Below are 25455 nucleotides of genomic sequence, written 5' to 3'. Positions count from 1 at the left end.
CTACATCATTCCCTCTCCCATCTGGACAGCAAAGACTCCTACATCAGGATGCTCTTTGTTGACTACAGCTCTGCCTTTAACACAGTTATCCCCCATAAACTGTCTGCACTTGGCCTGCAGCCCACCCTCTGTGACTGTCTCCTAGACTTTCTGACTGGCAGGCCCCAGTCTCTGCATGTCCTACTGATATTTCAATCTTAACTTGGCAAAGATGGAGCATCTTGTTATACCAGCCACTCAGTCTGTTCAACTCTTCATCTCTGTACAGCTTGACTCGTTGTCACTAACACCTGCCATGTCAGTACGCAACCTTGGGACAGTGACCGATGAGCATTTATCTTTCGTTGACCACATTTCAATTGTCTCTCGTTCTCATTCTCTGTATAATATCAACAAAATCAGACTGAGTATGCAGCCCAACTTCCAGTCCAGGCTTTGATCTTGTCACATCTGGATTACTGCAACTCAATTCTAGCAGGAGGACCCACATGTGCCATCAAGCTACTGCACTTGGTCCAAAATGCAGTGGCCCATCTTGTGTTCAACAAGCCATGAATGGCTCATGTCACTCCTTGCTCCTTTAATGCTGGCTCCCTGTACACGCTGAGTTCATATTCATGATGCTTCCCTACAGCATAGTCAATGGGTCAGCATTGGTGAGGTGTCTGGTCTGCTAGTGAACAACATCTGGTGATGCCACCACAGCATGGTATCAAATCACAATCTTTTCATATGGAGATCCTAGTTGGTGCAATGAAAATCCACCTCCATCCTCAGTTTGTTCAAGATGTGATTGAAGACCCTGCTCTTCCGTGGATATCCATCAAACTGTTAATGAATGCGTTTTGCTCTGTCGATATCTGTCATTTTGTTAATTTGGTCATTTTTGCTGTGCTAGCTCTTCACTTGGGATGATCAACTTTTTGTAACCCGTCCTGCTAAGCTCATTCAAAACAGTCCCTGCACTGACGTTATTCAATTATCTTGACCTCCTTTGTAAGTCGCTTTGGATCAAAGTATCCGCTAAGCAAAAGAATGGAAGGGGAAATGATGCTGCCACTGCCATGCTTGTGATAATGTGCAGCGTAATGTGTCACTTGCGGTGCTGTGGCCTGATTTTGGTCTCATCACATCATAGACCATACGCTGATTTGGGAGCTATGAGGAGATAGTGAAAGAGTTGGACCTTTGACACTTTAAGCAAACACAGATGGAGTTTGGTTCTGCCTTGTGCCCAGGCCTGCCAGGATTGGCAAAGTGTGTTTCTGAATTCAATACTCTGTCACAGGAGGCTGGGGGACAGACCCAGCCGGGACGCCTGGAAGGACCGGGAGGTGGCTTATATGTCCCCCGGACGACGAGGGGGCAACCGCCCTGGATCTTGAGGGGACCACGGGAGAGGAGTAAGGAGGCTCAAGCCCATTGGGGCCCGTGGCCACCAAGCCTCAGACAGCCCCGGAAACATTCACTTCCGCCACACCCGGGAAGACGGAGGAAGATCCTTCCAGGGACGCCTGGAATGCTTCCGGGTGCAAGAGCAGCACTTCTGCCACACCAGGAAGAGATGTTCAGAAGAGTGTCATCAGGCACCTGGAGCACATCTGGGTGGAAATAAAAGGGGTCGCCTCCCTACAGTCAGGGAGCTAGAATCGGGAGTGGGAGCAGGACGAAACTCCCGTGAAGAGAGGAAAGGCGCCCCACGGACAGGGAGAGAAAGGCCCTTGTTGGGAGTGACTGGTGCTGGGAACACTGTGTGCCATGCGGGACTGTGTTTCAATAATCAACATGTGTATTTTATAAAGAAGCGGTGTCTGTCCGGTGGTGTCAGGGCGTATCTCACAACTCCATCATGGTAAACCTTCAGCTCTCATGTCAGGTAATGAATGGCTCTCTGAGTGCCTCCTGTGTTTATTTCTGCTTCTACCTCAAAGGACTCCAGGAATGCAGGGAGAGCCCTCCAAAAATAAACAGTCCAGCCGCAGAATGCCAGGGCCGTGACGCTGGGATGAATTCCTCTCTGGATGCTTTTAAGCCGAGGTGCTGCTAGACCTGAGGGGCTGGACACTTCAAAAATGCATTCAAAGCTTCTGTAGGAGAGCAGATAAGGGGCAGCAGATGCTGGTGGGCCGGAAACTTAAGGAAACCCGATAATGGGAACTGGGAGTTTCAAAGTGAAAATCTCGGGATTGGATAAAGCAGGTATACTGTAATCGGCATTTCAGATGTAAACTTGTGCTGTGAGAATGGAATCGGTGAAAGGCGCAATACTAAAATGTATTCACTTGACTTGAAACTGACCTCTACAGCGTGCCTTCAATGTACAGACGGAATGGCCAGCAGCACTAAGATCTGGATTCAAATGCCAGTCCCTGCATTGATTTTCACATACTGTTGTGAGGGTGTTGTAATTTGTGCTCTCAAGTGGTAATCAGTGAAAGACGCTATATAGAAACGCATTCACTTGACTTGAAACTGACCTCTACAACACATCAAGCAGTCGGCCTTCAATATAGTGAGATTTCTGAACTCTTTTGAGACCCTCCCCAACAGGGTCGACACTGCGAAACGCCATTGACGTGTCTGTCGAGGGCTGCTTGTCCGTTGCTTAGACAACCATAGATTCACCGTGCCCCGCAGGTTCGCAGCGCCACAGAATCAATGTCACCCGATGGGCCCTGCCAGTTTGCTGTGTCTAGTGTGTAGTCGAGTGGTAGCTCCCACCGCGCTGTTCCTGTTTCAAGTTGAATAAAACTGGTTTGCCTGAAGTCCTTAGACGCAGCCTCATCTTCTGGGTGTAAGGCAGCGACTAACGCATCGCAGTATATATATATATATATATATATATATATATATATATATATATATATATATATATACTAGCAAAATACCCGCGCTTCGCAGCGGAGAAGTAGTGTGTTAAAGAGGTTATGAAAAAGTAAAGGAAACATTTTAAAAATAACGTAACATGATTGTCAATGTAATTGTGTTGTCATTGTTATGAGTGTTGCTGTCATATATATATATATATATATATATATATACACACACACACATATATTATATATATATATATACATATACACATATATTATATATATATATATACACATAAACACATATACACATATATTATACTAGCAAAATACCCGTGCTTCGCAGCGGAGAAGTAGTGTGTTAAAGAGGTTATGAAAAAAAAAGGAAACATTTTAAAAATAACGTAACATGATTGTCAATGTAATTGTGTTGTCATTGTTATGAGTGTTGCTGTGTTTTATATATATAAAATACACACACACACATATAAACATATATATACATATACATATACACATATATATACATATCTCTATATATATATATATATATATATATATATATATATATACATATACACATCCACATATCAACATATATATATACACATATATACACACACACACGCTTTATGGGTGATGATTGTTTTACTCTTTTTATCTTTATTTTATTTTATTTTAGAATCAACTCCTATCTGCGCACAGCAGGGCAGCCGTGGGCGGATGCGTATGGTGTATTCACTCCATGTTATCGTGCATTGCGCTGTCACTGGTATTTTGATAAAAGAATTTGAACAACATACAAGAAGCGTATAAATTATTAAACAGTAAAACATTAACATTTAAGAAGTAAAGTTACATTAAGTACTACTGCAGTGCCTTCGGGTATACCTCATTTTTTGTTTGCCCATTACATGCTTAAATGTATACATTTTTTGGTGTACCTACCTGAGAACACGCGACATATAACCGAGCGTGGGAGAAGCATGGATTTTAAACACGCGTTGAGTTCATCTGCTGGTCTCCCTCGTGGAATAACTGGTAATGTTTGACTAAAATGTACAGCGAGTAAAACGACATTACCTCCTTTTTTTTTTTTACGATCTCTGAGATGTTGCTTTTTTCGGTTCAAGGCTTCATAAGCTCTTTTATGTTGTATGGTGTACTTATCCCAAACCATCATCTTTGAATGTTGCAAGACTTTCGCCTTGTATGTAGATCGGGGTAATTACATTCATTGCATTCCTAGTCTGAATCACAATCTGATTGTATGGGTGGTTACCTGGCACTGTAGGGTTGCCACCCGTACTTTAAAATACGGAATCGTGCCGCGTTTGAGAATGAAATTGCGCGTCCTGTTTTGAATCAATACTGGACGGGATTTATCCCGTATTTTTTTTATCATTTTTTTTTTAAAGCAGCGTCTCATGCAAATCATCCCACACGCATTTTATGAAGATGCCTCCTTTCCTACTTTTGATTGGGTAATACTTGATGTCATCGTTAGTTTGATTGGTGTTTTTAACTGTCCAGTGAGGAGGGCGTGTCTTTTAAGTAGAGTCTGCAAAGTGTTGGCACTGAGATGTGGCGTCAGCGCCATAGTTGAAGCCCCTAACGTTGCGGTCAGCAAGTCGGCTAACATCCGCCATGTGCCGTCTTTCAGTTGCGAGAAGCAGATCATAGAATGGTTGAAACTGTTGCCCCTAACGTTGCGCCACAGCGTGTGGTTCGTTTATACCTCGTGTCTTCTCATTAAACTTTTATCTCGCGAATATGTTATTGCAATCCGCAGCGGGAGCGTTTCTATAAACTTAATTTAAACTTACGTTTTACACCGTGCTTTGTTTCCCTTATGAACATGCTTGTATGCTTAACTCGCTCCGTTCTCAATTGTTTAATTAATTTTTTGCTCTTCGCTGTTTGCGGCTCTTCCTCCATTTCCCCCTACTTCGTTCTTTTATCTCGCGAATATGTTATTGCAATCCTTAACGGGAGCGTTTCAATAAACTGATTGAAAATAGTTTTGCATTTACCTTTTTAGTAAAAGGCGAGCTTTTAAGCCTGAGAAATCACCCCGTAAATGCACACGTTTAATTGCACATGTGTTAATATGTATGCTTACACAGTATTAAAAGACAGTCAAAAATTAGCGTCATTTACCTTCGTTCCCGCGTGTGACTCGTGCTGTAAATGTCTTCCTTGTTTTTAGTTCACGTGATTACGTAGGAGGCGTGATGACGCGATACGTGACTCCGCCTCCTCCATTACAGTGTATAGACAAAAAATATGTTCCAGTTATGACCATTACGCTTTGAATTTCGAAATGAAACCTGCCTAACTTTTGTAAGTAAGCTGTAAGGAATGAGCCTGCCAAATTTCAGCCTTCCACCTACACGGGAAGTTGGAGAATTAGTGATGAGTCAGTCAGTCAGTCAGTGAGTGAGTGAGTGAGTGAGTGAGTGAGTGAGTCAGTGAGGGCTTTGCCTTTTATTATTATAGATATATATACACATATATTATATATAGCAAAATACCCGTGCTTCGCAGCGGAGAAGTAGTGTGTTAAAGAGGTTATGTAAACATATATATACATATACATATACATACTGTATATACACATATCTACATATACATGTATATACATATATATATATATACACATATCAACATATATATATATATATATATATATATATATATATATATATACACATATCAACATATATATATATATATATATATATATATATATATATATATATATATATATATATATACACATATCAACATATATATATACACATACATATACACATATACATAAACACACACATATACATCCATTCATCCATCCATCCTCTTCATATATACATATATACATATATACATACATACACACACACATATACATATATACATATACACATACATAGTGCGTTGTAACACGGGCTGTGATTGTTACATGGGAGGGAGACGACAAATCACAGCTTCCCGCTTTCTAATCGGGCCTGTGATTGGTGCTTTGACTGATGCCCAGATCCCACAGTATGTCCCCTTAGGAGAGGCGTTAGGCAAGTGTAATTGAATAGCGGTGCTGCAAGTTTAGCTTTACACCTGTTTTTAAGGCTTATTGACTGAAAGGGGCTTTCATGAAAAAAACTTAGGGCTTTGTTACAGGATACACCCTCCACAAGTTAAGGAAGTAAAAATAAAGGTATATATTTCTGTTATATTTAAACCTTTTAAGTTTGTATGCGGGTGGCATGGTGGTGCAGTGAAAGGTGCCAGTTAGGAGACCCGGGTTCGCTTCCCTGCGTTTAGTTTGAATGTTCTCCCCGTGTCTGTCTGGGTTTCCTCCGGGTACTCCGGTTTCCTCTCACAGTCCAAAGACATGCAGGTTAGGTGCATTGGCGATTCTAAATTGTCCCTGGTGTGTGGGTATGTGCGCGCTGCGGTGGGCTGGCACCTTGCCCGGGGTTTGTTTCCTGCCTTGTGCCCTGTGTTGGCAGGGATTGGCTCCTGTATTTAGGATATAGCGGGTTGGATAATGGATGGATGGACATCTGTATGCATAGCCCTATTTGCCCGTTTTCATTTTTTTTCTTTCTTCAGTAATATTTCAGCAAACCCGGAGCTTATCAGTTCAAATCCTGGTACTGACACCACTGTGTGACCCTGAGGAAGTCACTTCACCTGCCTGTGCTGCAAAAAACAAAAGTAATGTAACAAATTGTACTGCAGATGTTGCAAGTTGCTGGAATAAAGGCATAAGTAAAATAGATAAATATGTATTATACACATAGGAACTATTCATTTATTTTCAGTTAAGTCATCTGCAGCAAACTTTTATAAATGAGGGTTTCTCCTTTTTAGATAGTGCAAACTGTTTCTTCGTCATTGACGTTTTCTCTTGGAGAGCTTTTTTCATTTCATTGAAAATTAAAGCAGCAGCTGCCAAAATATGTAGCTTTCTTATTAATTTTTCAACATTGTGTAAAAAAAATGTATAAAGTAACATAAAAGGTTTAAATACTGGTTATCCTTTTACACTAAAATATTACTAAAGAGATACAAAAAAAGTAAAATACATATGTTCTTTTTCTTTAAGGAGATTAAATATTACTGAAGAAAGAAAAAAAAAACTAAAACAGCCAAATGGGGCTATGCATACGAACTTAAAAGGTTTAAATAAAACAGAAATATATATTTTTTTTACTTGCTTAACTTGTGGAGGGTGTATCCTGTAGCAAAGCCCTAACTTTTTTCGTGAAAGCCCGTTTCAGTCAATAAGTCTTAAAAACAGGTGTAAAGATATTAACAATAAGCTACGCAAACCCAGGAAGACATGGAATCGTTTAAATCAAGTATCATTACATCTTCCTTTCTTAAAGAGAAGTAAGGCAGTACTTATAAGCTTACATATTTATATATAGACATACATATATATATATATATATATATCTATATATATATATCTATATATATATATATATATATATATATATATATATATACATATATATATATATATATATATATATATATATATATATATATATATATATATATATATATATATATATATATATATATATATCCGAAGCCTTGCAAGCACACTCTTAAGAATGCAACGTATAGTTGTACAGAAGAAAAACAATCTTGCCTCAAATGAATGGCAACCTTTTGTAGGTCTATGAACTTCATTTAAACTTTAGGTTTACACGGTGCTTTCTTTCCGAAGTACCTGCACTCATGAATATGTCTGTATGTGTCAGTCGGTCAAATCCACTCGCTTCGCACTGGCGAAGTACCGCTTTTAAATTTTTATTAAGAAGAAAATAAAACCTTTTTAAATTGAGGGAAAATATACTAATAACAGTTTGTTAAGGATCAGTTTTTTTGTGAAGCTGCCTTTACTCGAGTGATCACTTCGACCTGACTTGGTGGCCAAGTATAAGCGTTACCTGGTAGGTAACCACCCATACAATCAGATTGTGAATCAGACTACGAATGCCGTGAATGTAATTACACACTCACTGCACTTGCTTACGGTAATCGAACCTCGGACGTCAGCGCTAGAGGGGCTGAGCAGCAGTGAAGTATTGCTTTTAAATTTTAATTAAGAACAAAAGAAAACCTCAGAGGTTCGATTCCCGAAAGGGAGTGAAGTGAGTGTCCGGTTGCCTACCAGGTAAAGCTTATGGTTGGACAGCAAGTGACGTAACATCAGCCTTCAGTTGTGAGAAGCAGATCATAGAATGATTGAAAATAGTTTTGCATTTACCTTTTTAGTAAAAGGCGAGCTTTTAAGCCTGAGAAATCACCCCGTAAAGGCACACGTTTAATTGCACATGTGTTAATATGTATGCTTACACAGTATTAAAAGACACTCAAAAATTAACGTCATTTACCTTCGTTCCCGCGTTTGACTCGTGCTGTAAATCTCTTCCTTGTTTTTAGTTCACGTGATTACGTAGGAGGCGTGATGACGCGATACGTGACTCCGCCTCCTCCATTAGAGTATATGGACAAAAAATATGTTCCAGTTATGACCATTACGCGTAGAATTTTGAAATGAAACCTGCCTAACTTTTGTAAGTAAGCTGTAAGGAATGAGCCTGCCAAATTTCAGCCTTCCACCTATACGGGAAGTTCGAGAATTAGTGATGAGTCAGTCAGTCAGTCAGTCAGTCAGTCAGTGAGTCAGTGAGGGCTTTGCCTTTTATTAATATGTATAGATATATATATATAAATATATAGTGACAGATAGGGGGCGCTGTCGTCCCCTTGAACCCTCAGATCAGATGCCAGACACCAGATAAAACTCCAAATGTTGACTTTATTATAATAATAAATGTGCACAAGCACCTCCACTTCCACTATACTTAATAATAAATCAATAATCACAATCAATAAACAATTCTCAATAATCCTCCACACCTCTCAGCAGCTCAGTCACTCTTCCTCCAAACTCGGCTCACTGCTGGGATCTCTCACAGTCCTTTTATACTTCTTGACCCGGAAGTGTTTCTGTCCCTCAGTCCATGTGACTCTATAACACTTCCGGGTTGGGTACAACTACTTTTCTTCAGCCCGGAAGTGCGTCATTTCCTCTGTCCCCTCAACTGGGAAGTACTTCCAGGTGATAAGGCAAATAGAAGTCCCTGGGCCTCCCTGTAGCATCCCCTGGTGGCCCCCATGGTATCCATGGCTGTGCATTAAAACTTAAAGGTCCATGAGGCCCTGCTGGAATTCAGGGCACCTCCATGTTGCAGGGAGGGCTCCATCTGGCGGCCTGGGGGTATTGGCCGGGATAAACTGCCGGCCATATCTCACTATATATATATATATATATATAGCAAAATACCCGTGCTTCACAGCCGAGAAGTAGTGTGTTAAAGAGGTTATGTAACCATATATATACATAAACATATATACATATATATATACATATCTACATATACACATCCACATATACATATACAAATTTACATATCTACATATATATATATTCATAGATATAAATATAGACATACATATATACATACAGTGCATACATTCACATATATATATATATATATATATATATATATATATATATATATATATATATATATATATATATATATATATATATATATATACTGTATATATACATATCTACTTATTGGCTCCTGTATTTAGTATATAGCGGGTTGGATAATGGATGGATGGACATCTGTATGCATAGCCCTATTTGCCCGTTTTCGTTTTTTTTCTTTCTTCAGTAATATTTCAATAAACCCGGAGCTTGTCAGTTCAAATCCTGGTACTGACACCACTGTGTGACCCTGAGGAAGTCACTTCACCTACCTGTGCTGCAAAAAACAAAAGTAATGTAACAAATTGTACCTCAGATGTTGCAAGTTGCTGGAATAAAGGCATAAGTCAAATAGATAAATATGTATTATACACATAGGAACTATTCATTTATTTTCAGTTAAGTCATCTGCAGCAAACTTTTATAAATGAGGGTTTCTCCTTTTTAGATAGTGCAAACTGTTTCTTCGTCATTGACATTTTCTCTTGGAGAGCTTTTTTCATTTCATTGAAAATTAAAGCAGCAGCTGCCAAAATATGTAGCTTTCTTATTAATTTTTCAACATTGTGTAAAATAAATTTATAAAGTAACATAAAAGGTTTAAATACTGGTTATCCTTTTACACTAAAATATTACTAAAGAGATACAAAAAAAGTAAAATGGATATGTTCTTTTTCTTTAAGGAGATTAAATATTACTGAAGAAAGAAAAAAAAAAAATTAAACAGCCAAATGGGGCTATGCATACGAACTTAAAAGGTTTAAATAAAACAGAAATATATATTTTTTTTACTTGCTTAACTTGTGGAGGGTGTATCCTGTAGCAAAGCCCTAACTTTTTTCGTGAAAGCCCGTTTCAGTCAATAAGTCTTAAAAACAGGTGTAAAGATATTGACAATAAACTACGCAAACCCACCAAGAGATTGAATTGTTTACATCAAGTATCATTACATCTTCCTTTCTTAAAGAGAAGTAAGGCAGTACTTACAAGCTTACATATTTATACATAGACATATATATATATATATATATATATATATATATATATATATATATATATATATATATATATATATATATATATATATATATATATATATATCTATCTATATCCAAAGCCGTGCAAGCACATTCTTGAGAATGCAACGTATAGTTGTACAGAAGAAAAGCAATCTTGCCTCAAATGAATGGCAACCTTTTGTAGGTCTATGAACTTAATTTAAACTTTAGGTTTACATGGTGCTTTCTTTCCGAAGTACCTGCACTCATGAATATGTCTGTATGTGTCAGTCGCTCAAATCCACTCGCTTCGCACCGGCGAAGTACCGCTTTTAAATTTTTATTAAGAAGAAAAGAAAACCTTTTTAAATTGAGGGAAAATATACCAATAACAGTTTGTTAAGGATCTGTTTTTTTGTGAAGCTGCCTTCACTCGAGTGATCACTTCGAGCTGACTTGTTGGCCAACTATAAGCGTTACCTGGTAGGTAACCACCCATACAATCAGATTGTGAATCAGACTACGAATGCCGTGAATGTAATTACCCCGATCTACATGTTGTCAAATAAACGAACCACACGCCGTGGCGCAATTTTAGGGGCTTCGCCTGTAGTGCTGACGTCCGAGGTTCGATTCCCGTAAGGGAGTGAAGTGAGTGGCTGGTTACCTACCAGGTAACGCTTATGGTTGGCCAGCAAGTGAGGTAACATCAGCCACGGTGCCTTCAGTTGTGAGAAGCAGATCATAGAATGATTGAAAATAGTTTACTGTCAAATAATGCAAAGAGTACGTGACACGTCTTTTCCCCTTATTCTTGGCTCATCAGGCGTACACACTCACTGCACTCGCTTACGGTAATCGAACCTCGGACGTCAGCGCTAGAGGGGCTTCGCAGCGGTGAAGTATTGCTTTTAAATTTTAATTAAGAAGAAAAGAAAACCTTTTTAAATTAAGTCTTAAAAAGAGGTGTAAAGATATTGACAATAAGCTACGCAAACCCACCAAGAAATGCAATCGTTTAAATCAAGGCGCGAGTCGAAAAACACCATCCCATAATATTAGTCAACGATTAACACATTTCTATATGTATTGTAAGCATACAATACAACTGATAATATGTTGCGCTTATTTATCTGGTGTACCGACATTTTTGCGCGTTTAACGTCTGAAATCTAACGTGGTTTGTGCCCTTCAGAATGAAAACAGTTATCATTTACCTTTTTAATAAAAGGCGAGCTTTTAAGCCTGAGAAATCACCCCGTAAATGCACACGTTTAATTGCACATGTGTTAATATGTATCCTTACACAGTATTAAAAGACACTTTAGAACGTCATTTACCTTTGTTCCCGCGTTTGATAAAAGTCGAGCTTTTAAGCCTGAGAAATCACCCCGTAAATGCACACGTTTAATTGCACATGTGTTAATATATATGCTTACACAGTATTAAAAGACACTCAAAAATTAACGTCATTTACCTTCGTTCCCGCGTTTGACTCGTGCTGTAAATCTCTTCCTTGTTTTTAGTTCACGTGATTACGTAGGAGGCGTGATGACGTGATATGTGACTCCGCCTCCTCCATTAGAGTATATAGACAAAAAACAGGCTCCAGTTATGACCATTACGCGTAGAATTTCAAAATGAAACCTGCCTAACTTTTGTAAGTAAGCTGTAAGGAATGAGCCTGCCAAATTTCAGCCTTCTACCTACACGGGAAGTTCGAGAATTAGTGATGAGTGAGTGAGTCAGTCAGTCAGTCAGTGAGTCAGTGAGGGCTTTGCCTTTTATTAATATGTATATATATATATATATATATATATATATATATATATATATATATATATATATATATAAATATATATCCATCCATTTTCCAACCCACTGAATCCGAACACAGGGTCACGGGGGTCTGCTGGAGCCAATCCCAGCCAACACGGGGCACAAGGCAGGAACCAATCCCGGGCAGGGTGCCAACCCACAGCATATACAGTGGTGTGAAAAACTATTTGCCCCCTTCCTGATTTCTTATTCTTTTGCATGTTTGTCACACAAAATGTTTCTGATCATCAAACACATTTAACCATTAGTCAAATATAACACAAGTAAACACAAAATGCAGTTTGTAAATGGTGGTTTTTATTATTTAGGGAGAAAAAAAAATCCAAACCTACATGGCCCTGTGTGAAAAAGTAATTGCCCCCTGAACCTAATAACTGGTTGGGCCACCCTTAGCAGCAATAACTGCAATCAAGCGTTTGCGATAACTTGCAATGAGTCTTTTACAGCGCTCTGGAGGAATTTTGGCCCACTCATCTTTGCAAAATTGTTGTAATTCAGCTTTATTTGAGGGTTTTCTAGCATGAACCGCCTTTTTAAGGTCATGCCATAGCATCTCAATTGGATTCAGGTCAGGACTTTGACTAGGCCACTCCAAAGTCTTCATTTTGTTTTTCTTCAGCCATTCAGAGGTGGATTTGCTGGTGTGTTTTGGGTCATTGTCCTGTTGCAGCACCCAAGATCGCTTCAGCTTGAGTTGACGAACAGATGGCCGGACATTCTCCTTCAGGATTTTTTGGTAGACAGTAGAATTCATGGTTCCATCTATCACAGCAAGCCTTCCAGGTCCTGAAGCAGCAAAACAACCCCAGACCATCACACTACCACCACCATATTTTACTGTTGGTATGATGTTCTTTTTCTGAAATGCTGTGTTCCTTTTACGCCAGATGTAACGGGACATTTGCCTTCCAAAAAGTTCAACTTTTGACTCATCAGTCCACAAGGTATTTTCCCAAAAGTCTTGGCAATCATTGAGATGTTTCTTAGCAAAATTGAGACGAGTCCTAATGTTCTTTTTGCTTAACAGTGGAAATTGTCTTGGAAATCTGCCATGCAGGCCGTTTTTGCCCAGTCTCTTTCTTATGGTGGAGTCGTGAACACTGACCTTAATTGAGGCAAGTGAGGCCTGCAGTTCTTTAGACGTTGTCCTGGGGTCTTTTGTGACCTCTCGGATGAGTCGTCTCTGCGCTCTTGGGGTAATTTTGGTCGGCCGGCCACTCCTGGGAAGGTTCACCACTGTTCCATGTTTTTGCCATTTGTGGATAATGGCTCTCACTGTGGTTTGCTGGAGTCCCAAAGCTTTAGAAATGGCTTTATAACCTTTACCAGACTGATAGATCTCAATTACTTCTGTTCTCATTTGTTCCTGAATTTCTTTGGATCTTGGCATGATGTCTAGCTTCTGAGGTGCTTTTGGTCTACTTCTCTGTGTCAGGCAGCTCCTATTTAAGTGATTTCTTGATTGAAACAGGTGTGGCAGTAATCAGGCCTGGGGGTGGCTATGGAAATTGAATTCAGGTGTGATACACCACAGTTAGGTTATTTTTTAACAAGGGGGCAATTACTTTTTCACACAGGGCCATGTAGGTTTGGATTTTTTTTTCTCCCTAAATAATAAACACCATCACTTAAAAACTGCATTTTGTGTTTACTTGTGTTATATTTGACTAATGGTTAAATGTGTTTGATGATCAGAAACATTTTGTGTGACAAACATGCAAAAGAATAAGAAATCAGGAAGGGGGCAAATAGTTTTTCACACCACTGTATATAAAATTACCCCGATCTACATGCTGTCAAATAAACGAACCACACGCCGTGGCGCAACGTTAGGGGCATCGCCTCTGACGCTGACATCCGAGGTTCGATTCCCGAGAGGGAGTGCAGTGGAGTGTGTACACCTGATGAGCCCAGAATGAGGGCGAAACACGTGTCGCGTACTCTTTGCATTTATTTGACAGTAAACTATTTCAACCATTCTATGATCTGCTCTTCACAAACTGAGGGCACCGTGGCGGACGTTAGCAGATCGCTGACCAACCACAAGCGTTACCTGGTAGGTAACCACTCATACAATCAGATTGTGACATAGACTTCGAATGCCGTGAATATATATATATATATATATATTGTGACAATAATTGAGTCCAGACATCATAAAATGGTTTGGGGCAGCTACCCGTATAATATCCTTGGCTGCAAAAAGCTTTTAAAGTAACAGAGATGTTCACCAGACTAAGTCCAAAACGGAACTGATTCATTGTAAGTAAGATGGCGGTTTTAAAGGACCGTATAGGAAGTGATGTCATCAAAGGGGGTCTGAACCAGAAGTGGCATCATCAAAGGGGGCAGAACAGGAAGTGTTCTGGACCAGAAGTGATGTCATCTGAGATGGCAGTGACATCTTTGGAAGCTCCGGAACCTTGCAGGATTTCCTGGGAAAGGTCTGCAGGGAACGGAGGAAGACAGTCAGTGCACCTCGCCACCCCCTGGTTGGATGTGCTATTACAATTATTATGCCCTTTAGCTGCCTCCTAATCACACGTGTGTCACAATATATAGATATACTGTATATATATATATATATATATATATATATATATATATATATATATATATATATATATATATATATTTATATATATGGTTGAAATAGTTTACTGTCAAATAATGCAAAGAGTACGCGACACGTGTTTCGCCCTCATTCTGGGATCATCAGGCGTACACACTCACTGCACTCCCTCTCAGGAATCGAACCTCGGACGTCAGAGGCGAAGCCCCTAACGTTGCGCCACGGTGTGTGGTTCGTTCATTTGACAGCATGTAGATCGGGGTAATCACATTCATGCCATTCGTAGTCTGAATCACAATCTGATTGTATGGGTGGTTACATACCAGGTAACGCTTGTGGTTGGCCAGCAAGTCGGCTAACATCCGCCATGTTGTCCTCTTGCTGACGTCCAAGGTTCGATTCACCGAGAGGGAGTGCAGTGAGTGTGTATGCCTGATGAGCTCAGAATTAGGGTGAAACACGTGTCGCGTACTCTTTGCATTATTTGACATTAAACTATTCAACCATTCTATGATCTGCTTCTCGCAACTGAAAGAGGGCACCATGGTGGAGGTTAGCCGACTTGCTGACCAACCACAAGCATTACCTGGTAGGTAACCACCCATACATCAGATTGTGATTCAGACTACGAATGCCGTGAATATATATATATATATATATATATTGTAATGGACAGCTGGATTGGGGCAAGGAGCTTGCACAGGGCAATATCTCCCCCGGCATGACAAAGGGAACCCCCCTTGGCTTGTTCCACCACCAGAATGCACATGGAGAATGGCTGAGCCCTCCTCTCTAGGGCTGTTGCCAACACCTGGAAGTGCAGCCGGAAAGAGATTGTGGAACACCTGGAGCACATCCGGGGCCTCTAGAAAAGGGGCTGCCTCACTCCATTCAGGGAGCCAGAGTCAGGAGATGGAGGAGGAAAGCTTGAGGGATGAGTGGAGATAGAAGAGACAAGGAGAAAAAAGGATCTGTGTGTTTGGGGTTTACTGGTGCTTAAATGTACTGTGCTGCTGTGGGAGCAGGGGGGGAAAAGTGCTTCCCCACTGAAATAAAGCCTGTGTTGTGCTGGGACTTGTGCCTCTGCCTGGGGAGCTGTGTGCCCCCTGGTGTCCACAATATATGTATATACAGTCATATGAAGTTTGGGACCCCCTCTTAATTCTTTGGATTTTTGTTTCTCATTGGCTGAACTTTCTTTTAATATCTGACATGCCTTATGGACACAGTAGTATTTCAGCAGTGACATTAAGTTTATTGGATTAACAGAAAATATGCAATATGCATCATAACAAAATTAGACAGGTGCATAAATGTGGGCACCCCAACAGAGATATGACATCAATACTTAGTTGAGCCTCCTTTTGCTAATCTAACAGCCTCTAGACGCTGTCCTCCTATAGCCTTTGATGAGTGTCTGGATTCTAGATGGAGGTATTTCTGACCATTCTTTGTACAAAATCTCTCCAGTTCAGTTCAGTTTGATGGACAGCCTGCTTCAAATCATCCCATAGATTTTCGATGATATTCAAGTCAGGGGACTGTGACGGCCATTCCAGAACATTGTACTTCTCCCTCTGCATGAATGCCTTTGTAGATTTCCAACTGTGTTATGGGTCATTGTCTTGTTGGAATATCCAACCCCTGCGTAACTTCAACTTTGTGACTGATGCTTGAACATTATCCTGAAGAATTTGTTGATATTGGGTTGAATTCATCTGACCCTCGACTTTAACAAGGGCCCCAGTCCCTGAACTAGCCACACAGCCCCACAGCACGATGGAACATCCACCAAATGTGACAGTAGCTAGCAGGTGTTTGTCTTGGAATGCGGTGTTCTTCTTCCACCATGCAAAGCACTTTTTGTTTTGACCAAATAACTCAATTTGTGTCTCATCAGTCCAAAGCACTTTGTTCCAAAATGAATCTGGCTTGTCTAAATGAGCATTGGCATACAACAAGCGACTCTGTTTGTGGCGTGAGTGCAGAAAGGGCTTCTTTCTCATCACCCTGCCATACAGATGTTCTTTGTGCAAATTGTGCTGAATTGTCGAACGATGTACAGATACACCATCTGCAGCGAGATGTTCTTGCAGGTCTTTGGAGGTGATCTGTGGGTTGTCTGTCACCATTCTCAAAATCCTGCCCATATGCCACTCCTATATTTGTCTTGGCCTGCCAGACCTGCTGGGTTTAACAGCAGCTGTGCCCGTGGCCTTCCATTTCCTGATTCCATTCCTTACAGTTACAGAAACTGACAGTTTAAACCTCTGAGATGGCTTTTTGTAGCCTTCACCTAAACCAGGAGACTCAACAATCTTTGTGTTCAGATCTTTGGAGAGTTGCTTTGGGGATCCCATGCTGTCACTCTTCAGAGGAGAGTCAAAGGAAAGGAAACACAACTTGTAATTGACCACCTTAAATACCTTTATATCTCATGATGGACACACCTGTCTATGAAGTTCAAGGCTTAATGAGCTCATCAACCAAGTAATCAGCATTGAGCAGTGACAGGCATTCAAATCAGCACAATGACAAGGGGACCCACATTTGTGCACAGCCAGTTTTTCACATTTGATTTAATTTCATACAACTAAATACTGCGTCACTAAAAAACTTTGTTCAGAAAACACTGCAGTACTCAGATGTTTCTAGGAAATGAAAGATATACCACTGTTATCTTTACTGTTGAAAGGAGAGTCAATTATTATGCAGGCTCAGAGGGGGTCACAAACTTGTTCATATGACTGTATAGATATATATGTACAGTAGCAGTGTTTCTCAACCTTTAAGTAATTGTGCCACCCTAACGTTTTTTTGAAAGGAGCCCACTAATACCAATTTGTTCTTTTTTAATTAATGATATATCATAGATGCATATTTTATTATACCTACTTAACTTTTATCGACATTTATCTAACTCTATATTTATTTTTCTAGTATCAGAATGTAGAGTAAGTTAATTTGTTTTGGTTTCAATAGATGTATTTTTCATATTTTCGATTCTTGTTTTCTTTTTTTCACATCTTCGCGCCCCCCTTTTTGTTACTTCACGCCACCCTAGCGGGGCGCGCCCCACAGATAGAGAACCACTGACATATATATATATATATATTTATATTCACGGCATTCGTAGTCTGTGTCACAATCTGATTGTATGGGTGGTTACCTACCAGGTAACGCTTGTGGTTGGCCAGCAATCTGCTAACATCCGCCACGGTGCCCTCAGTTTGTGAGGAGCAGATCATAGAATGGTTGAAATAGTTTACTGTCAAATAAATGTATATATATATATATATATATATATATATATATATATATATATATATATATATATATATATATATATATATATATATTGTGATGGACGACCGGCTATGGACTCCGGTCGCCACCCCCAGGCCGCTAGGAGGAGCCCTCCGGACAGCATATTCGTGCCCCGAGTTCCAGCAGGGCCTCATGGACTTTGTAGTGTTGTGACACAGCCCTGCTGGATACCTTGGGGGCCCCCAGGAGTCGCTGTAGGGGGGCTAGTGGGCTCTTGCATGCCCTATAACCCGGGAGTGCGTCACAGTCACGTGACTGGAGGAAGCGACATGCTCCAGGGATGAAGAGGACGACTGTTTGCCCTGACCCGGAAGGAAATGGACTTGTGGGTTGTGCTTAGAACCACTTCCGGGTCAGGAGCTATAAAAGGACTAAGGAAAGCCCAGAACACTGAGCTGAGCTGGGAGGTAGGAGGGCGAAGTGTCTGGGAGTTCAAGAGGTGGACAAACGCTACATCTGCTACAATATATATATATATATATTGTGGAAGATGACCCGGACACAGACAGACAGAGAGCATTTTAAAGTCCACCACACGTTTATTTACACTAATATTTACACTTATACTGAGCACAACCCGGTGCCACAGCACCAATCACCCCTTAGTCCTTGGCCACACAACACAATGCCTTCAGTCTCTCTGGTCGGCCTCCACACCTCTCCTCCGAGCTCCGTCCTCTTCCTCCCAACTCTTGCCCCTGACTGGAGGGAGGCGGCCCCTTATATTCACCCCGGAAGGACTCCAGGTGCATCCTAAGGGCTTCTGTAGCCACACCCCTGTGTGGAGGAAGCTCTGGCAGTGTAGCCGGAAGTCCTCCGGGTGTCCACAATCCTCTTCCCCCCAGCACTTCCGGGTGTGGCGGAAGTGCTGAGGTCCAGGGCTCCCAAGGCATCGGGGCGCCCCCTGGCGGAGGATCCCCAAATCCAAGTGTGAAAAACTTGTTGCATCTTTCCCAAGAAAACTCATGGCTGTATTAGCTCAAATGGGTGCTTTTACTAAATTTTGAGCAGAGTGTCTTAATACTTAGGACCATGTGATATTTCAGTTTTTCTTTTTTAATAAATCTGCAACAATTTCAAAAATTCTTTTTTTTGTCTGTCTATATGGGGTGCTGTGTGTACATTAATGAGGGAAAAAATTAATTTAAATGATTTTAGCAAATGGCTGCAATATAACAAAGAGTGAAAAATTGAAGGGGGTCTGAATACTTTCCGTACCCACTGTATACATACAGTTAGGTCCATAAATATTTGGACAGAGACAACTTTTTCCTAATTTTGGTTCTGTACATTACCACAATGAATTTTAAATGAAATAACTCCGATGCAGTTGAAGTGCAGACTTTCAGCTTTAATTCAGTGGGGTGAACAAAACGATTTCATAAAAATGTGAGGCCACTAAAGCATTTTTTTTAACACAATCCCTTCATTTCAGGGGCTCAAAAGTAATTGGACAATTGACTCCTTGGCTATTTCATGGGCAGGTGTGGTCAAGTCCGTCGTTATGTTCTTATCAATTAAGCAGATAAAAGGCCTGGAGTTGATTTGAGGTGTGGTGCTTGCATGTGGAAGATTTTGCTGTGAACAGACAACGTGCGGTCAAAGGAGTTCTCCATGCAGGTGAAAGAAGCCATCCTTAAGCTGTGGAAACAGAAAAAACCCATCCGAGAAATTGCTACAATATTACGAGTGACAAAATCTACAGTCTGGTACATCCTGAGAAAGAAAGCAAGCACTGGTGAGCTCAGCAACGCAAAAAGACCTGGACATCCACGGAAGACAACAGTGGTGGATGATCGCAGAATCATTTCCATGGTGAAGAGAAACCCCTTCACAACAGCCAACCAAGTGAACAACATTCTCCAGGGGGTAGGCGGGCGTATCGATATCCAAGTCTACCATAAAGAGAAGACTGCATGAAAGTAAATCCAGAGGGTGCACTGCAAGGTACAAGCCACTCATAAGCCTCAAGAATAGAAAGGCTAGATTGGACTTTGCTAAAGAACATCTAAAAAAGCCAGCACAGTTCTGGAAAAACATTCTTTGGACAGATGAAACCAAGATCAACCTCTACCAGAATGATGGCAAGAAAAAAGTATGGCGAAGGCATGGAACAGCTCATTATCTAAAGCATACCACATCATCTGTAAAACACGGTGGAGGGAGGCAGTGTGATGGCTTGGGCGTGCATGGCTGCCAGTGGCACTGGGACACTCGTGTTTATTGATGAGGTGACACAGGACAGAAGCAGCCGAATGAATTCTGAGGTGTTCAGAGACATACTGTCTGCTCAAATCCAGCTAAATACAGCAGTCAAATTGATTCATGACACAGATGGACAATGACCCAAAACATACAGCCAAAGCAACCCAGGAGTTTATTAAAGCAAAGAAGTGGAAAATTCTGGAATGGCCAAGTCAATCACCTGATCTTAACCCAACTGAGCAGGCATTTCACTTGTTGAAGACTAAACTTCAGACAGAAAGGCCCACAAACAAACAGCAACTGAAAGCCGCTGCAGTAAAGGCCTGGCAGAGCATTAAAAAGGAGGAAACTCAACATCTGGTGATGTCCAGGAGTTCAAGACTTCAGGCTGTCATTGCCAGCAAAGGGTTTTCAACCAACTATTAGAAATGAACATTTGATTTCCAGTTATTTCATTTGTCCAATTACTTTTGAGCCCCTGAAATTAAGGGATTGTGTTCAAAAAATGCTTTAGTTGCCTCACATTTTTCGTTTTGTTCACCCCACTGAATTAAAGCTGAAAGTCTGCACTTCAACTGCATCAGAGTTGTTTCATTTCAAATTCATTGTGGTAATGTACAGAATTAAAATGAGAAAAAAGTTGTCTCTGTCCAAATATTTATGGACCTAACTGTGTATATATATATATATATATACTGTATATATATATATATATGCTGTATATATATATATATATATATATATATATATATATATATATATATATATATATATATATATATAAAGTGAGTATACTGTATTTGGCCTTTCAGCTCTAAACTTGTGCTCTGAGAATATAATCAGTGAAAGGCGCTATACAGAAATAAATTTACTTGACTTGACACAGACCTCTACAGCATGTCAAGCAGTCGGTCATCAATTTATATAATGGCAGATGGCACAGTGTGGGGAGTGCATGGCAGCTCCAGGACCTGGATTCAAATGCCAGTCCGTGCATTATTCTACAGTGGGCGCGCTGTAATTTGTACACTGATTCTGTAATCAGTGAAAGGCGCTATACAGAAATTAAAATATTGACCTCAGCAGCATGGCAAGCAATCGGTCTTCAATATATTTGGGCAAATGTATGGAAAGATGAAGAGATAAATGCATAGAAAGACAGGTAGATGATGGGTAGACAGATCAAAAGATGAATGAATGAGAAGGCCTTACCTACACAAAGTGGCTGGCCGGTCACTGTGGTGTCTGTCTATCAACATCAGCTCTTTGTTTTTTCGTTCTTCCATTCTTTCGTTTTGAAAGAGCTAATAGTGGACGGTGGCAGGGAGAACGGGAAGTGAAGAACGGAGTGCACACCTCTATTCATTAACCGTAACGCAGCGGAGAAGGTTGAGCGTTTCAAATACCTGGGAATCAACATAAAGAGTGACTGAAAATGGAATACCCACACAGACATTTAGGCGAGAAAGACAAGGCGGCACCATTTATCAAGTCTTAACAGCTGAAGAAACTCCAAAAAGAGTCTTGAAGTCCACATTCCTTCTACCATGTGACACACTGGCAAAAGGGGGCATCGCTGCCTGGTATGGCAGAGAGCGTTGCAGAGAGTTGATCACTCAGGTGACTGCATCATGGTTGTTTGGGGGGGTATCACTAGCATCCCATCATGTGAATTTCCCCTTGGGATTAATAAAGTATCTATCTATCTATCTATCTATCTATCTATCTATCTATCTATCTATCTATCTATCTATCTATCTATCTATCTATCTATCTATCTATCTATCTATCTATCTATCTATCTATCTATCTATCTATCTATCTATCTATCTCTAGGTCTGTCTTATTATATAGTGCCTTTCATATCTATCTATCTATCTATCTATCTATCTATCTATCTATCTATCTATCTATCTATCTATCTATCTATCTATCTATAGGTCTGTCTTTTTATATAGTGCCTTTCACATCTATCTATCTATCTATCTATCTATCTATCTATCTATCTATCTATCTATCTATCTATCTATCTATCTATCTATCTATCTATAGGTCTGTCTTATTATATAGTGCCTTTCACATCTATCTATCTATCTATCTATCTATCTATCTATCTATCTATCTATCTATCTATCTATCTATCTATCTATCTATCTATCTATCTATCTATCTATCTATCTATCTATCTATCTATCTATAGGTCTGTCTTATTATATAGTGCTTTTCACATCTATCTATCTATCTATCTATCTATCTATCTATCTATCTATCTATCTATCTATCTATCTATCTATCTATCTATCTATCTATCTATCTATAGGTCTGTCTTATTATATAGTGCCTTTCACATCTATCTATCTATCTATCTATCTATCTATCTATCTATCTATCTATCTATCTATCTATCTATCTATCTATCTATCTATCTATCACGCCTTTGATCCATCAGTTCATCGGTGATTACATCAAACAATCCTTTAAATCCATCAATTCATTTATTAATCTTTTATTACCTTTATTTTTTTTTAATATTTTATTTCTCTCTATTATAAAAGGAAATCCTGAGACGAGATTTTCTCGGATATAATTAATAAGATAATAAGTCCCGCCCTCCTCTCAAACATTTACAGCCATGCCCAGGGTCAAATCACTTCAGTGAATGCTGTTGTCAGACACAGTTCCTGCTCTCTCAGCTCGGAAATAAAAGACAAAGAGTAGAAGACAAAGTAGAACGTTCATAACGAGGTTCAAAAACGTTGGTGTGATACACATGCAGAGCATTAGAGATAATGGAAGTACGAAAATTCGAAAGTCTCAAAAAACTGATAGTAAAGATCACAATATCGCTAACAAATGAAAATTATTACTCTGTGAAATAACAGAACAGTGAAAAGAGATCAAATATATTGTTTGGCTTTAAATTTTGAGACTTGTAGATCGTCAAGTTCGTGTTGCCATCAGTAGTGTTTCTTCCTAATGAAGAGGCGTATCCACAAGAATTAAAAGATTGGTTGTTTGGTAAAAGTGAAATCCATATACGCGAGCGGCAGAGACACAAAGTGGGTGGCACATAGCGCCCGCCCAGGGATTGGCGAGCAAAGCAAGCAGGAGGCAGAGCCCCCTTGTTATTAAAATCAAAAAACATTCCATCCAAGCAAGTCAAGATTAACAAAACAAATCGACCCCCCCACCCATGTTTCATTACCTTTATTAATCCATCAGTCAATCCATCCACTTGTGAAAATTTTCTATTCATCCATCCATCAGTCCATCTTGATCTCTGTCCATTCATCAATCCTTTGATCCAGCCATCCAACTTTTCTTCTGCCAACGTATCGACCTATCACTCAGTCCTTGCGCATCTGTTTTCTACTCATCCGTCCATCCTTTTTCCAACCTGCTGAATCCGAACGCAGGGTCACGGGGGTCTGCTGGAGCCAATCCCAGCCAACACAGGGCACAAGGCAGGAACCAATCCCGGGCAGGGTGCCAACCTACCGCAGTCAATCCATCCATCCATCTTTAAATTCGTTCATTGAAGGTTCCAAACATTATTTATTTATCAGATGTTCACACTCCAGGGTATACACTCAGTGAGCAGCCTGTAACTGTGTAATTAAATCAAAGAGCGTACACTAAAAACAGATATGAAATATTAAAAAGCGCAGAGAGAGAGGGGTGTATAACAAGTGTTAAATAATACATAATAGTCCAAAATATAAAGAACAGATTGACTTTTATTACAATTTTCAGGAATGCCTGCCCACATGACCACCTGGAGATGGCGCTCTTTCTCGATGGGAGGCGACACGGATGCCAGCCTTGATCTTAGCCATTCGATGTTGGATGAAGAAAGGGTGAGGAGAGTCCCTCATGATCCTAGTTACGTTTTAGTATAGAAGTGGGGTCCTGTAGATAGATAGATAGATAGATAGATAGATAGATAGATAGATAGATAGATAGATAGATAGATAGATAGATAGATAGATAGATAGATAGATAGATAGATAGATAGATAGATAGATGTGAAAGGCACTATATAATAAGACAGACCTATAGATAGATAGATAGATAGATAGATAGATAGATAGATAGATAGATAGATAGATAGATAGATAGATAGATAGATATGAAAGGTACTATATAATAAGACAGACCTATAGATAGATAGATAGATAGATAGATAGATAGATAGATAGATAGATAGATAGATAGATAGATAGATAGATGTGAAAGGCACTATATAATAAGACAGACCAATAGATAGATAGATAGATAGATAGATAGATAGATAGATAGATAGATAGATAGATAGATAGATAGATAGATAGATAGATAGATAGATAGATAGATAGATAGATAGATAGATTTGAAAGGCACTATATAATAAGACAGACCAATAGATAGATAGATAGATAGATAGATAGATAGATAGATAGATAGATAGATAGATAGATAGATAGATAGATAGATAGATACCTTATTAATCCCAAGAGGAAATTCACAAATATTCAAAATTCAGTATCAATGGACAGAGTTAGTGATGGATGACCATGACCCCCCCCCTCCCCATATGAATGCCCGATGTGCTTTTGTGGATTCGGTGGGCTGCATGGGGTCCTGGTGGCATCCTCTGAGTACAGCGCTGCCATCTAGTGGTGGGCCTAACTAAATGACCCGGAGTTCAGAAGAAGCTGCGGGGGTCAGATTCTGTTGTTGACATCCATGCTCTACAACAACAAGGCAGAGTTTCTTCTTGAAGGTGCTGGGACCCCTGGTACCCCCCCTCCCTTTGCTTGCCCTTCAGCTGCCGAATCTCAAGTGGGTGATAAAGTAGGCAGCTTGGAACAAGAGTGTCAGACCTCCATGCCAGCTCTTGGGCTTCTTTTGTTTCAGCAGGATGAGCATAGCCACAGAGCAGGATTTCGATTTCTCCGCCGTGTCCGTTCCGTTTCGGCCGTCTGTTCCCCAGTCTGCGTCCCACCATGTGCTACACCCTCATCGCAGCCATTCAGTATAACCTCCGGTCCCAGATCCTCGCCAGACTGAGTGCCATCTTGGCGTTCTTTTCAAGCTGACACCCACTAGGCTCCCGAAATCCAAACGTTTCAATGTTCCAAA

The sequence above is a fragment of the Erpetoichthys calabaricus genome, chromosome 4, assembly GCF_900747795.2.
Source record: "Erpetoichthys calabaricus chromosome 4, fErpCal1.3, whole genome shotgun sequence".
Lineage (NCBI taxonomy): Eukaryota > Metazoa > Chordata > Cladistia > Polypteriformes > Polypteridae > Erpetoichthys > Erpetoichthys calabaricus.
The sequence above is the reverse complement of the archived record's forward strand: the minus strand, read 5'-3'. Positions refer to the sequence as shown.